The sequence below is a fragment of the Gallus gallus genome, chromosome 2 (genome assembly GCF_016699485.2).
Source record: "Gallus gallus isolate bGalGal1 chromosome 2, bGalGal1.mat.broiler.GRCg7b, whole genome shotgun sequence".
In the NCBI taxonomy this organism is placed as follows: domain Eukaryota; kingdom Metazoa; phylum Chordata; class Aves; order Galliformes; family Phasianidae; genus Gallus; species Gallus gallus.
In genome coordinates this window covers 88682998-88698324 of record NC_052533.1, presented here as the reverse complement: position 1 = coordinate 88698324, position 15327 = coordinate 88682998, and the positions used below count along the sequence as shown (strand labels likewise).

The 15327-nt window shown below is 42.6% G+C and overlaps 1 protein-coding gene across 8 annotated transcripts in view; it reads right to left on the bottom strand.

Annotated features, from left to right (window-relative positions):
- LOC420992 overlaps positions 1-15327 on the bottom strand; it is a 65298-nt gene that overhangs the window by 42332 nt on the left and 7639 nt on the right. The window contains exons 2-4 of one of the 8 annotated variants that reach the window (XM_046929871.1): positions 9150-11609; positions 3408-3527; positions 1888-1983 (exon numbers count right to left, since the gene is read on the bottom strand). The gene's annotated coding sequence lies outside the window, so the exon portion shown is untranslated. Of the gene's footprint in view, positions 1-1887; positions 1984-3407; positions 11610-15327 lie in introns of all 8 variants that reach the window. The other 7 variants (XM_046929876.1, XM_046929887.1, XM_046929894.1 and 4 more) reach the window with 7 other exon arrangements.

Sequence of the window (15327 nt, the reverse complement as noted above, 5' to 3'; positions counted from 1 at the left end):
AGCAAGTTTCTGGGTTTTGCTTTTTAATTGCACCAAAAACTATACATTATAACTATACATCTCAGCCCCAACCCTGGTTAAGCCATGAGGTGAATCTGATTTGTTTAGCATGGTGACAGCCTCAGCCATCTCACCCACCATAAAGTGTCAGTTTAGTATTTTAGTGCCTCAGATATCATCAATGCTGTTCCTGCCCTGCACAGAAGTAACTTCTGCCACTGCGCCTTCAAACAAGGATTTTTGTTGATTTGTTTTATAATTGATAAATAAACTGGATAAATAACGCCCATGTTAAGGTCTGAATCTCGAGAAGCTTGTAGTTGGTATATCTATGTCCTTAGAAATGTGAAGAATCTTTATTTGGTAGATATTTACTATTTCATAGTAAATTCTTCGCTATTCCTACAGAAACAGCAACTGAAAGGACACAAAAATAGGGCTCTAAAATGTATAATTTCTAATGGTGGAGATGTAAGAAACGCAATAAAATGGGACATTGGAAGAAGAGAGTCAGTATTTGTCCAAGTGAGAGGAATCTGCTGTACGTCTGAAACTCACAGAGTATGTAATAAGGATGACTAACTAACTGTACATTTTAGTGCCTTGTTTCTTGTAAAATGTTGAATCATAAATTATTAAGCATAAACTGTGAAGAGTTTCTGAGAAAATGTATCTAAATATTGCCAGTGGAAACTGTATATTCACAGAAAAGTCAATAAATCCTCAGCTATTGTTAAGTATTAAATTAGAAGAGATTTTCAGTCTCCTTTCTCTCCTTTCTCTCGTTTTCAAACAGCGTCACTGAATTTACCCATGGCTGTGCTATTTCTGTCTTAAACTAAACTCTGCTCAGTTGCATGGAAGAGAGAAACTGTTTCTGAGTTACATTCTCAAACTCAATGGTAGAAAGTGCTGTTTGTGAAGCCCTTTGTATATATTCTCCACAGAATTTGGTATTTTTGTTGGGCAAATAATGATATGGTCACAAGCTTCTCTGAAATGTTCATCCTGTATGTTTACTAAGTAGCTCACATTTGAACCTGAGCATAAGCATGAGCACTTTTTTATGGGCAGTCTTTGGTAGTGATAGAATGGCAATAAAAATAATTGGATTCCTATTAAGAGCACCTCAAGGATGTCAGTAGAAAGTCTAAAAAAGCACAGGCAACTAAGTGGTGCTGTGGCATTGCCTGTACCTGCTGTGGTACGGGCAGATGTCTTGCCAGGACAGGACCTGAGAGGCAGATGGATCCAGGTGCACGTGACCATGCAGAAGTTGTTCTGGATCACAGAACAGCTCCACCAAATCCAGTATCTGACCTAGAGGAATGGCCAGCAGCATATGCCCAGCAAAAAGCATTATTCAAAGTAAGCGTACAGTGCTTTCAGAGTACACACTGATCTGTGAGATGGATACTTCATGAGATAGAATTGGTATCTTTGTATTTAACAGCTTTCTATGGATCCTTCTTGAAAAAATCTGTAAAACATCTTTTTGAACTTCTGTAAGCTATCAGTAACCATGCATTCCACAGCTGGACTGTATGTAAAGTGAACAAACACCTTCTTTATTTGCTCTAAATCCCTTCTCTTAGTTTGTTGCAATCTGAGGGCAACTCCGACGTCCTCCAGCATCCTGATTTTATACCCCTTTTACATGCGCTTTGTCATAATAGCGAGGAGGTTATGCAAGCTGAGATATAGACAGGGGTATGAAAAAACACGACTTTGCAGAAAAACAGTGCAACTTCTGCTGGCTCCTTAAGACCTCATTTTCAGTTCCCCAAAACATGTTTTGTTTTGTTATGTTTCATTAAAATGTGCAGGATGCTTGTACTGCGAGCCCCAGAACTGACGGCTGACCACTCCCACTCAACTGATACTCACCTCAGAAGACCAGGAAGATTCAGAACCCTGGAGGAGCACTGATGGATACTAGTTGAGGAAAGGGTCACTGTGGGAAATCCGAATGTAATTAGCATCCTTTTTATAGGGGGAAAGAAAAATAAAAAGAACATCATATCAAATAAATCTGGATTTGTTTTTAGACAAGTCCTAAGTGAGGTAAAAGAGGTAATGAAATGCAAAGAGGTAATGATGAAAAACACATGGACATTGATAAACTGCGTGCTTTAATGTAACATGATTTACCAAAATAAATAAATAAAGAGAGAGAGAGAGACAGAGAGAGAAATGTTCCAAATAAAATAGCCTAATAATTGATTAACTGACAGACATAAAAATACTTGAAAAGCAGTTGTTGGTCAAAGCTTTTTTTCCAGAGACATTCCGCAGGTATTGGCAGTAGGAACAATCTTGCAGGAAATTTACAAGTCATCCCTCTTGTTTACAGTCAGCTCCAAATTTACCAGAGTGGTAATAATACAGCAAGACAGCCCTGCTCTGGCTTATTCTGTGAGGTGAGCTAATTCACACAAGTGTCTCAAAGCAGAGAAGCAAACAACAGTGGATTTGGAATAGATGCCTACAGGTGGAAGAGCACCTGACAAGCAGGGACCCTGACCACCAGCTGGTTTGGGCACAAAAATGAGAGCATGCTTCTGTAATGACAGTGAAAGGGAAATATAACTGGATTTTGGGCGGTCCTACGTGGAGCCAGGAGTTGGACTCGATGATCCTGCTGGGTACCTTCCAACTCGGGATATTCTGTGACAACAAGGGACGGCAGCAAGAGATGGAAGTGACATCTCCATTCACAGCCCTGAGGAATCCAACAGCAAAATACTGCCGCTGGTTCTCATGCCTTATGTGTAAAACTGAAAAGATGAGAGTGAGGACATGAGGTGTTCTGAGAGATGGATAGGAGACATTTCCATGCACTGGCTGTCTTCATTAGATTGTTTTTTCTGGATTATGAACGAGAATTTGGCAAAGTAGCATGATCTGAGTGCTGAGAATTCCCCTTAGGAACAACAAAAAAAGTTTGCTGAAGGGCTCTTTAATATAGACAAAAGGTGTTCTTCTCAGTAATCCCGAGGCTTAGAGGAAAGCTCTAACAGTGATGGCACTCATCCGCAGGGCAGAGCGCTACCGGAGGCGCCCACGGCTCCATCTTGCTTTGATGCCATCCCATCAACAACACACAGCCAAACGACAGACTCCACGTAGAGGTAGCGGCTGCCATGAGGAGCAGACCCGGTACCGCGCAGCGGATCCGGACAGCTCCCACCGCCCCACGGAGGAGGAGCCGGCCGCGAGGCCCACCCTCGGCCCGGGCCTAGGCCCAGGCCCCGGCCACCGCCTCCCTGCGAAGCCCGCTCCATCCGGCGGGCGGCAGCCGCGAGCCGCGGGCCGGGCACGGCCATGGGCACAGTCCCGCCGCCAGCACAGCGCGGCGCTCCGGCCCTGCCCCAGCAATCAGCCGCGGCGCGTGTGTGGGGGGTTACCTGCTGTCTTGCGTTCAAAGCCGAGCCGACATCTTTAGGTCGCTTCAGGCTGAGCCAGTCAGAGCCTCCTTCCCTGAAGATGAATTCAAGACCCGTCTGGATGCTTTTCTGTGCGACCTGCTGTAGGGAAGCTGCTTCAGCACGGGGTTGGACTCGATCTCCAGAGGTCCCATTCCAACCCCTGTGATTCTGTGATACTGAAAGAGAATCAGTCACTCTACTAGCAGAATCATAATTATGTAGAGCCCCTCGTATGCAGTTTAAAAGAGTGTGCAAAGCTTTCCAGACCCTCTGGATACTCTTTTTTCCCCTCTCCCTGACTAGAGTTTTGTGGGAAATGCTGCAGGTAGAATCCCCACCTCTGTGGAAGCCTTCCCTGTGTTTCTGGGCTCCAGGGAACCCTTCACGAAGCTCAGGACCAGCTCAGAACCTGCCGGGTGTTTTGGCAGTCCTGTCTTCATTTCCTCCATCAGAAAAAGAGATTTCCCAAATTCTCATCTCTCTGTTCTTCGCACTGATCGGTTGGGGAAATTCTTGAACATCTTTGAGGCATTTCTTTACTTCAGTTACATCCAGGAGAGAGGGTTGTTTTTATATGACGATACTTGGTAACTGTGCTTTGCACATACCACACCTCAATGGGGTTTCTTATAAAACCAGCACTCCAGCACAGGTTTTTCCTCATCAAATCAGCCTTTATGAGAAATGCCAGGTACTAATCCTCACGTTTTAAAATCACACCATTTCGCCAATCCAGGCAAAGCCTCAGGCAAATTCTCCCAGATTTTGTTTATCCGCACAGTGCATAAATCTTTTAACCACTCCATTTGCCTGAGGCCACATGGGGGTTATACGCTGCGCATAAGCACAGTGAACATGCTGTAGCCTTAGGCAATCAGAATTGTTGAAAAAATTGTATGTAAACAGTTATAAACAAGTTTTCAAGATCCCTATTAAATAAGCAACAAACTAATCCTTGTCATACACAGATAGGCACCCATGTCTCAGCTGCTTAAGAGCAAGTTGCGTAAGACACGGTGCCTGAAATACCTCAGTCTGGAAGTCCCATCATTGTGTTCATGCGAAAATGAAAACAAAGACAACCATAGAGTGGGGAGGCTGATGAGCACAGATAACACTAAAGTACACACAAACTAACGGAAGCTCCTGCTCTGTTTTGACATTCTTGGTAACGTTTACGTTTATTTCCTTTTTTCGAAGAATACTTACCTGTACCTTGGCACATCATTTCTGCCAATTCAGCTCCTAGATGCTCTTGCTAAAAACTCTTAAGTGACACCAGAATAAATCACCAGCCTGGAGACCCAGGAAATTAAATTATCCTGAGAGCTCAGCAATGAGTAACTTTTTCCCACTCCCAAGCTAAGAGCTAAACAAAAGGACTCCAGACTACACATTTTCTTGACCCAAGGAGAGAGGCCAGGGAAAAGAAAATACTACAACAACATATAAACTTGGAAAACCTGCTTAACTAATAGGAGGAACGGCCATCAGCTGCTGGCAGTTGTCCTGACACGGTCCTTCCTCCCAGCACTGTGGGGCTGACCAGATAGCCACACTGCCCTATTAGCAGAGCTCACCACCCTGGCCTGGCTATGCCCTATGGCTCTCAGGGTTGGTATTTTGGTCTCGGCAGTGCTCCTGCTCCAATTAGCCTGGAGCCATGGCTGGCAGAGCAGCCAGCTCTGCTCCTACCACATTCCCTCACAGTCCTCAGCTACCCTTACAACACTTTTGGCACACTAAATATCTGAGGACACCACAAATCTTTTTTCTTAGCAGAAAAATGAATGCTGAATGGTATCCACATCTATAACCAAGGGCTTTTCTCTCCTTGCCAGGGGCTCCTCCATCATCAAGTGTGAAAAATCCTTCTCTCAGCCCTCTGTCACTACATAAAAACATAACCCATCACCACCAGAGATTTGTTTTAATGGTATAGCTCTAAAAAGTTGCAAGAAAGAATTCAAAAGCAATGCATGCCACTCTGGTCAGCTTCTCACACAATCCATCCTGCCAAGAGGGACTTGTCCCGTCACCCACCGCCACCAGTTCCATGGTCTGGGATCTCATTGCAAAGTGAATAAGCAAACACCTGGAGGACATAAGCTAAGCATAGAAGTAGCTTTTGTATTTGCCAGTACATTTGTAGTATATAAAAATATCTAGGAATTTTCCAAACATGAGTGAGATTATTCAAAGAGTAAATAGTAAACCACGCACTGTATAGTAAAATAAGCCAAATGTTCTCTTTTCTCTGATTCTGTTCACTTTGGGGAAAATCTGAAGACTAAGTGGGCAGAAGAGAGGAACCTGTGGACTGCTGCTATCTGGGCTCTTGCACGAATGACAATGAAGCCAAATGTACAGATATTATCAGTTTCCTGCACTTCAACAGAAGGATCATCTATGGTAAGTTGCCTGGTCTCATCTCCCATTCCCTCATGCTGATTTTTGTTTTTAATAATGACAGTTCGTGCCAAGATTGAAAAAATGCTACAGATCCCTATCTCAAGTTCCAGAAGAGTTACTTGATATTTATTGTATTACTAAAGAAATAGAATGTAAACAAGGAACTAAGGACCACTGCCTGTCTGGGTGAATCTGGAGTACTCCTGCTAGGTCCTAATGTCACTATTTTCCACAGATTTTGCAGTGTGCTGGCCAGCAGAATATCCAAATTGTTTCTGGGCTGCATTAAGTACTCTGGGAAACATCAATAAGCTCAGGTCCATCTTGGGCAAAGTCTCAATGTTCTGTGAATGTTTAATACTAATATCCGATGCTCTGAAATCTGGGAGGGTTTATTGGCTGCACTGCCCAGCCAGGTAGTCAGCTGCAGCACCTGAGCTGCTTAGGAGTTATTGTAATTGCAAGATAAGAGAAGTACTGGCAACATCATGATCAGTAGCAGAGATAAGGAAGGTAAAAGATGCTCTACCACACATATGCATCTATCACTGCCAATGTGAAACATGGCTGGGAACGAGCAGGGCACAGATGCAAAAAGTCAGAGGTCCCGAAGGATCTGTGGGTCTGAGCTCCGTGCTTTATACAAGCATGAATACAATCAATAGATCAGCTCTGTTCTAGAAATATTATGGTCATGACCACTCATGGCAGGTCCCGAACATCTTTGTCCTGCCTTTCTTTTCTTCCCCACACAACACTACATTCACACAAAGAACATACAAACTGTTTGAGCAGAAAGCATGACAGCACTTCCCATTTTACCAGGAAAATTGGTGTCAGGATGTTCAAAGCCTACAAAAGCAATACGCGTCATGGGCTTGCCCTCATTCTCATCTCTCCCACCAGATATCACTTTTTCTTCTCTGCTTCACTGGCATTCCCGATGTACAGTTCTGAAATGACCATCTCTACACTTTCTTCCTTGACACAATTTCAGCAAAAGATATCTGTTCCAGAAGCCTGAGAACAATTTCCACACCTGAGAGATCTGTCAGATGGTATCTACAGACAGCTAAGGCGCTATACTGCGCTGGCAGCTTAGGGTGATTCCTGGAGGAGACATTGTGAGGGACTCTTCTCTGGAGTACTGCCCAGCTCAACTCTCACTTTTTTTGATACACCCGAAAAACTGTAAGTAAGAAAGCCACCAGGGATATTTGACTCACTGAGCATTGCTGTTGCTGATACCTGTGTTTTCAAAAGGACAGATTTCTTGCTTTTAGTTTTGTGGAGCGTGTCAACAGTGCAATAATAAACAAGAGACAGATGTCAGTCATCATATGAAGCGAATGCACTTGGTAATGCACGTGCTGTATATCATACTGTATACCACAAAAACCACAGGAGAAATTGACTAAAGGAAAGACTGACATGCTCATCAAAGGAATACCTCATGTATCTGTCTCTTCCCCTCTCTTCCTTCTGCTTGCTAAGAAAGCCAGGCTTCACTGACTTTGAACTTGGACAGAGGAATAAACCAGCTGATTTCTTAAAGAATCTGTTCGCTTCTTCTCATGCAGCGTAGTTTTGGGTGTCTGAGGAAGATCTACACAGCCTGAGTAGAAAATGGGTTTTAAATCTGCATTTTGACTGGAAGTTAATGATTAGTACCTAATTGTTCGTTAGCAAAACAAAGGAATACAAAGTGATTCTTAACTGAAATAAAAACATGCTTTCAGACTATGATTCTGCAAATATTGTGTTGTTCCTGTCAGATGTTTCTGTCAGAAACATTTAACTTACGCAGACAGAATCAGTATTCCAACTTTAAAATAACTTTTATCTGGTCTTTTCCATATGTCTCTCTTGCTATATAAGATACTCAATGTTATCTAAAAATAGTCAACACTAAATTGGAAAGCTAAGAGAATCTAACTTCACTAAGTCCACAGGGCATGTATGAATGGTTGTTAAGAGATTACAAGATCTCTTAATTGTGTGATGTCTGTGATGACATCACATTTTGTATTTTAAAATATTTGTCTATAGCTCACATATTGGAAAAGAATAACGAAGAACTGAATCAGAAGGTGAATGGGATAATCAGTGTAACTTGTAATCAGTGACCACAAGCCACTTGAAGTCAGCATACTAAGAAATTAGAACATAACATTACAACATGCAATCAATCAACCATGTGCCAGGTATAGTTTTCTGCTTGCCAAGTCACATTTCTAAACACAGATATCCAATTTGTTTAGAATGTCATCGCTGCAGTCTTTCACCTTCTTAAAGCAAAGCAAAGCTTTGCCATTCCAGGGTATAATAATTTTGACAAGCTTCCTCCAATTACTAGTAAAAGGAAGGAGCAGAATGAATAAACTGAGCAAAGAGATACATTTACAAACACCTGCATTTTTTCTAAGGAAAATGCTTGGGAATTTCAGCAGTGCAGAGTACTCCTAAATATTTTAGCAGTGTGGGGAAAAAAAAAAAAGAAAGGTTATATTTGGGCTGCTCCAAAAAATCTGCAAGTAAATGAATCTTTGGTGCATTAAAGTTCTGCTGACAAAAAGCTTAGGGCAGATGCTTTGCACTTCCTGCATCACAGGAAATCCCTGTGCCCCTGTGAGATGAGCGTAAGATGACCCAGCAGAAATGAACAGCAGCACACTCTTGCCTCAATCCCTCTCCTCTGGCTTTGAGGACAGTAGGGAATGACTCCTGGAATGGTAACACTTACACTCTTCCCACACTGTCTGTCAGAGTAGGACTAGTGCATAAGAGACATATGAAGAGAGTACTCAAAGCCCCAGCAGTGACTCAGAAACAACAGTTTTCCAGTTGGCATGCAAGAGGGAGTGTTTAAGATGATTCCTCATGTTTTTTTATGTCTTACTGCAGTGGGAGGAGACCTGTGCTGGGATTGGCACAGATGCTCACAAGAAAGGAGTCAGCTGCTGGAAGGGGAGAGAGCTCTTTGCCGTGCAAGACTTCTGTTTCTATATGGCATACGCATATTGTGAAGAGGTTATGAAGGACTGCAGGTTCTGTGGAGGAAGAATACCTGAAGAAGTTAGAGCTCAGTAGAGGACCAGCACTTAGACAGGCTGGTAGAAGTCTGCAGGTGTCAGTAACTGATTAACGTGTGTCTCTGGAATGCCCAGAGAGATCACACGGTGTAGCTACATTTTGAAAACGGGGGATGAGAAAACAGAAGTTTTACAGGTCCATCTTTTGCAGTACATTGCAAATGCATCACTCCCCTACTTCCCATTTCCCAAAATTGTTTAATAAAGGCAAGGTTACCAGTGGCACCAGTGCAAGTTCCAGCCATGGTCTTTCTCCACACAGGGAAGCGAAGGCTTGAAGGTGGAAAGTTTCCAAATCACTGCAGAACATCACTAGAAATCACCGTTGCTTCATTTTTTTCTTCCTGCTGAGACTTGTCATCTTTAGAGCTGTGGGGAGGGCTATTGCATAAGGCTGGCATTGTTCAGGCAGGAAAATTTCCTGACCATGATGGCTGCCACTGACACAATGTGCAGAAGTCTTCGCTTGAAATATGGCTCAGGATATTCTCATGCAGCTCCCCTAGGCAGCCAGGTTGCTTTAATTAATCTTACCACTCTTTGGTGTACAAAGAACCAGCAAGAATAGTACAGTGCAGTGAGCAGATCAGGGTTGTGCAATAAAAATAAGGGTGCCTTATCTTAGTCTGCAGTCTTTTTATGGAAAAAAAAAAAAAAAAGGGAGTGTTTAGACTATTCTGGAAAATTTCTATAACCTTTGAAGGGAGAGTAGTAGTGGCATACAAAGTTAAGCTGTTTTGGCATAAACACATACTCTGCCCTCTTTCCAAAGATTTTAGTGTGGTTGAACTGGATACTTTAGAAAGCTGCAAAGTACCGACTGGATAACTTTATATCATTTTATTAAATGTACAACTGAATAATTAATTTACGTATTGATTAGACTTTTTGAATATTCATGTTCCACAGCTTACATTTCCTCCAGGGAATGATAATTAACTGCTTTGTTATTCCTGCTTTGCCTATGTTTTCCACTGAAGAACTGAGCTGTGATGGACAAACATCATCCTGCCCATTTTGCCACATGAGAATATTGGTTTTAAATAAGAAGCTACAATAACTACAGAAATCAAGCAGTGCCTAGTTTTAAAACACAATACTTCAAGTAAAAAAGATCCCCAAAAGAAAATCAGTGTAGGGCAACAAGAGTGACCAGAGTTTTAAAAACAACGACGTCTGGCAAATTAAAGAAGGAAATGATTATTTTTTCAGTTTTCCTCTCTTTTTTAGAAGAAGCTTATTAAATCCTACAAATTAGAATGATATGGTGTAATCATTACTAGCCTCTGCTGGGAAAAATATGAGAAAAAAATTGAGTTGCTTTGCAGAAAATAATAATGGAAAAGTTTTGAATAGGTTATTGAAACATTTGAACAGTATAGCCATGGAGTTTCTGGAATCTGACAGGGTACCCTTTATTCTTCAGTTCAGTGTTCTTCTGGCATTTATCTATCACAGTTGGTTGGGGTTGGAGGGGACCAATTGGGATCATCTACTCGTAGTATCATAGAACAATGATCCAATCTCCTTGCTTCGAGCAGTCACCTAGAGTACTTGGATCATGTCCATCTGGGTTTTGAGTATCTCCAGAGAAGGAGACTCCACAACCTCTCTGGGCAGCCTGTTCCAGTACTCAGCCACTCTCAAAGAAGTTTTTTCTCATATGCAGATAAAACTTCCCCTGTTTCAGTTTGAGCCTGTTGCCTCATCCTTTGCCAGGCACCACAGAAAACAGCCTGACCCCTTTCTATTGATACCCTCCCTTAAGATATTTGTACACAATAAGATACCCTCTCAGGCTTCTTCAGGTTTAACAGGCCCAGCTCCTTCAGACTTTCCTCATAGGAGAGATGTTGCATCCTCTTAAGCATCTTTGTAGCCATTTGCCGGACTCACTCTAGGAGCTCCCTTCCCTATCTTGTACTGCTGAGCCCAGAACTGCATACAGTACTCCAGATGTTGCTTAACTAGGGCTGAGTAGAGGGGAAGATCCTCCCTGGACGTGCTGGCAACACTCTTCCTAATGAAGCCCAGGATACCATTGGTCTTCTTGGCCACAAAGGGCACACTGCTGGCTCATGCTCAGCCTGCTGTCTACAAGGACTCCCAGGTCCTTCTCTGTAGGGCTGCTTTCTGGTAGGTCAGCCCCCATCCTGTACTGGTGCATAGGGTTATTCCTTGGCAGATGCAGGACCCAGCCCCGTCCAGTAGTGGGCTCACATTTTTGCTAGTCTTCCTTTTGCTCCTGATATATTTGAAGAAGTCTTTCTTCTTGTCCTTCACACTCCTTGCCAGATGAATTCCAAATGGGTCTCAGCCTTTCTTATCACATCCATGCATACTCCGACAACATTCCTATATTCATCCCAAGTGCCCTGTTCCCCTTTCCATATTCTGTACGCTTCTTTACTCTGTCTGAGTTTTCTCATCATCTCCTCGCTCATCCCCACAGGTGACAGGATCAGACCTAAACAGAATAATCTCAATAGACCCTGCACCTCACCTGTATAGAGTTGATAAGCCCAGCCACAGCAAATAAAGTGATAAAGGATGGCTCTAAAACAAAACATCTCTGATCACTTGTCTTCTAAAGAGCTGTGATTATTTTCTTTCCACCACATTCTTCCTTACTCTGCTCCAAGCTTTCACTTCTTTAATCCTCCTCTTCCCTTGTCACCTAGGGAAGAAGAAAGACAGTGAATTGTAAGAACAGTAGGGACGATGTGTAGGCAGAATTGATGCATATTATGGACCAGGAGTTTAGAAAGTGGATACACGCTTCCATCAGCCACCAGGGATGTTCAGAAGTGGAAAAAACCTGTCCCTTTGCTGCCATTCACAGCTGAAAAAGAACAGCATGACACATGATAAAACACAATCATGAATTGCTCTTTTTGGATTTGTAAGTATTCCTACTTCTCTCCATTTCTTTGGTGCAGTACCTGTTGGGAAGCTACTGGTAGCTGGGTACAAGAGGTGCCACTTTCTCCTTTCAATAGCTGAAGTTTCTTAATGAGTTTCCTCTAGTCATACTAAGATATACCTCCACTTCTGAGCTTTCAGGGAGGAAAGGTCACTTTGGGACTGTACTTTACTGGTGGACTGAGGAAACTCGTTTGCCATTCCAAGTGTTGGTCAAAAAATAAGAATCCCAGGTGTGACTGCTCAACTTCAAACATTTGAGCCAAATTCAGGCTCAAATGTAACTGAATTTTCTAAGAGCATATTTCCCCCAGCAGTTGCACAGAGTGACTTTAGAAGACAAAAAAAAAGAGGAAAAAAAAAAGAACAGACACTAGAAAGAAAGATGAAAAACAGCATTGTTTGCTATCCCTCACTAAATGTATCTGTGCCCAAAAGCTACAAGAATGTGAATAGCATCAGCAGACCATGTTGGAACGGGTTGGGAAGAGCAAAATGGGATGCACTATATCATTTTGCCCATTAGTGAGAAATCTGTTTCTCTTGGTTCTGTTGCCTAGAATATGTGAGAAGCATAAGTCACTGTGACAGTACTGTAACCAATTAGCGCGATCTTCTCCTAATACTAGCCTAAGAGCCTAAAACAAAACCAGAGCCCACATGTGTCTTTTTCTGTCCTTAAACCTACAGGATGAACCCCTTTAGAGTGCAGGCAGTAGAACAACATGAGAAAAGTTGAAAAGTTGCAAACTAATGATCTAGTTTGTGAAAAATTGCATTACTGCATGCTTCTCACCACTGGTATAAATCCATGACCGCAATATTAAAATCTACATCACCAACCAGCTTTTTATATAAACCTTTTTGCCAGGCACTGATTAAGTGTAAAAGGAACTGGATTCAATTTCCAGACATGGATGCCAAAATGCTTCAAAGAGATGCCTTGATCTCGCCATCCTAAAACCAGGAAAATTTATCTGCACATCTGAGCACTCAGAAAGACTCTCTATTTGCAAAAAGTGACACGAAGAGAACTCCTGAGGAAAAATGGTGCAAGAAAATTTTAACTAGCAAAGTCTTGGTGAATAGTAGATGAGATTTTTACACTCCAGTGCTGCTGGCAAGTTCTAATGTAATTCTCCAATGGCTATGAAAGGCAGAGGGAGCTAGCTACAATCTCTGTCTGATTGTGCTCCTACCTACGCATCCAGGACTGGAGTCCACCTGCTGATCAGGGTGGTTTTCTGCCTCAGAGGGAAATGCAAACCTACCCTGTCCATAGGGGCAGTTCCAGCAGGGTACTCAAGTTCTAGCTAGCCAGTTTGGAAAGGTCTGTTTCTGCAAATGCCTTTTACTTCTGGACAGTGCCTGTTATTGCTGCGCTTCACAGGAGGAGTGGGAGGTGATGTGAGAAATGTGAAGGACAATACTACTCTCAAGGTAAAAGTAAGCAGATGCTTACATTAATGTTTTGGTGGAGCTAAGCTTTGCTTGTTGCACCTGCATGCTCTAGCACTCGGCAGACACACCCTTGCAAAGATAGCTGACATTTTTTCAGCACTGGCCGTCATGCTTCAATGGATGCCTGCCTCTGTGATAAAGTGAAGATGCAGAGTCCTATCTTGAGGTGGAAGCTGATACCTGTGGCAGTACAGCCACTGTAGGGGTCCGGGCAAGGCTGAAGATGTGACACCATCTAGCATGGAATAAAGACCAAGGATTTGAAAGTGGCCAACAACAGCACTGGAGGCAAACAGCACTCTTGGCAAGGCTCCTGTTGTGTCTCCCAGCTCTGAAATTGGACAGTGTTCTTGGCATGGTACGCTCATTCAGACCCACACATTTAGTTAGGCATGGCCAGCAGAGGAGAGGTTGATGACAGAGGACAAGTTCCAAAGAAACAAGATTGATGACTCCTCCTGAGAAAGTGCACCAAAGAGCTGAAGCCTGAAAAGACTGCAGAAATTGCCCCCCTTCCTCTCGCTCACCACCATCCAGCCTCCTTCCCTTGAGGACACTTGCTCTGTCAGCAATGCTTCAGAGAAGATGGCAGAATTGCTCTTTGCCTGAGGTTGGTATGCTGAATTTAAGTTCCAGAAAAGTTGCAAGGATTCCCAAAGGGAAAAGCTTGAAGTTCCTTCTTGCACTCAAGAGACAATGTTTTTTTGTTTTTGTTGTTGTTGTTGTTGAAATATCACATTAGATTAACACAATGGTGAAAAGAACTGTATATTTTCTTGCCCAGCTCTTGCCCAGCCTGCTACATATATCATCTCAGTTTGGTTTCTTTCTTGTTTGTGTATTTTTTTCCCCCTGTAGTTAATTTTCTGCCTCTCATGAGCTTAGAGAAAGGATAGCGATCCACCCCAGCTCAAACCAAGTACCGGGGAAAGCACCATCCAGTTCATCTGACTCATTGTATCAACCCTAAAGATTTATTGTTTTTAACCTACAAATCTCAAGACACTGTACAGGAGATCTGCAAAAGGTGCTAAAATTTGGCTAAAATATCTAATATGTCTATCAAGGAATTAAAGGAATTCATTAATTAAACATATTAAATGTGTTTTGCAGTTAGCCATAAAATCTAGAAGTATTCAATATCTAAAGCTAAAATCCATCCTACTCCCCTTCACTCCTTGAACTCAGTCAAGTTGATTCCTGCAGTTCTGTACCTTTCCTGTTTTAGCTTTCTAGTCTGTTTCTTCTCTCCCACTGCTGTGCACCTGGTTTTCCTAGGCCAGCCTGATTGCATCCCAAGTCTCATCACAGAAACATTTCAGAACAGAGCGGCACATTGCTGAGCATTTGCCTACAAAGTACATATCAGATTTTGATGGCAAAGCAAATTAATTCAGAAAAACATTGTGAATTTTCAGTATGTATCTTGGCAGAACATTTTCTTTAATAGTAAAGTTATCAAGCACTATCTCAAATCTTTGTAAATCACAGGGAAGACATGATGAAACAATACTTTGGCTGTGTCTTCTCCACTGAGCTTTGTACTGAGAACTACAGCTTTGTGACTGCCTGAAATTTATCGTTCTGCTGAGTTTAAAAGAAGACCAAACTTCTCACTTATTTGTGAGAAAATGAGGTCTCTGACAAGCAGCAACATTTCTTGGAGGTGTCTCTAAGGCAAGAAAAAGACAAAGGAAGACATGAAGAATGAAAGGCTAAGAATGACAGCAGAGCAAACTGAAAGTGTTAAACTTTGTTAAACTCGCCTGAGGGCTCAGCAGAAGGGACACCTGAGGTGGCTGAATGGGACACAGCTGGTAAAAATGCCAGATGATTGAGAAGTGTGATGGGAGGTCGTGAAGGTCAACAGTCAAACTCTGTGAGGGCAGTCTCTGCCAAAATTCTTCCTTTATTGACAGAGAAATCAGAGGGCTGACAAACCTTATTTCTATTAGCACGTCAGTGATTAAACCACTACCAGCTCCCAAGACTCACCTGTCTCAGTTCTTCCC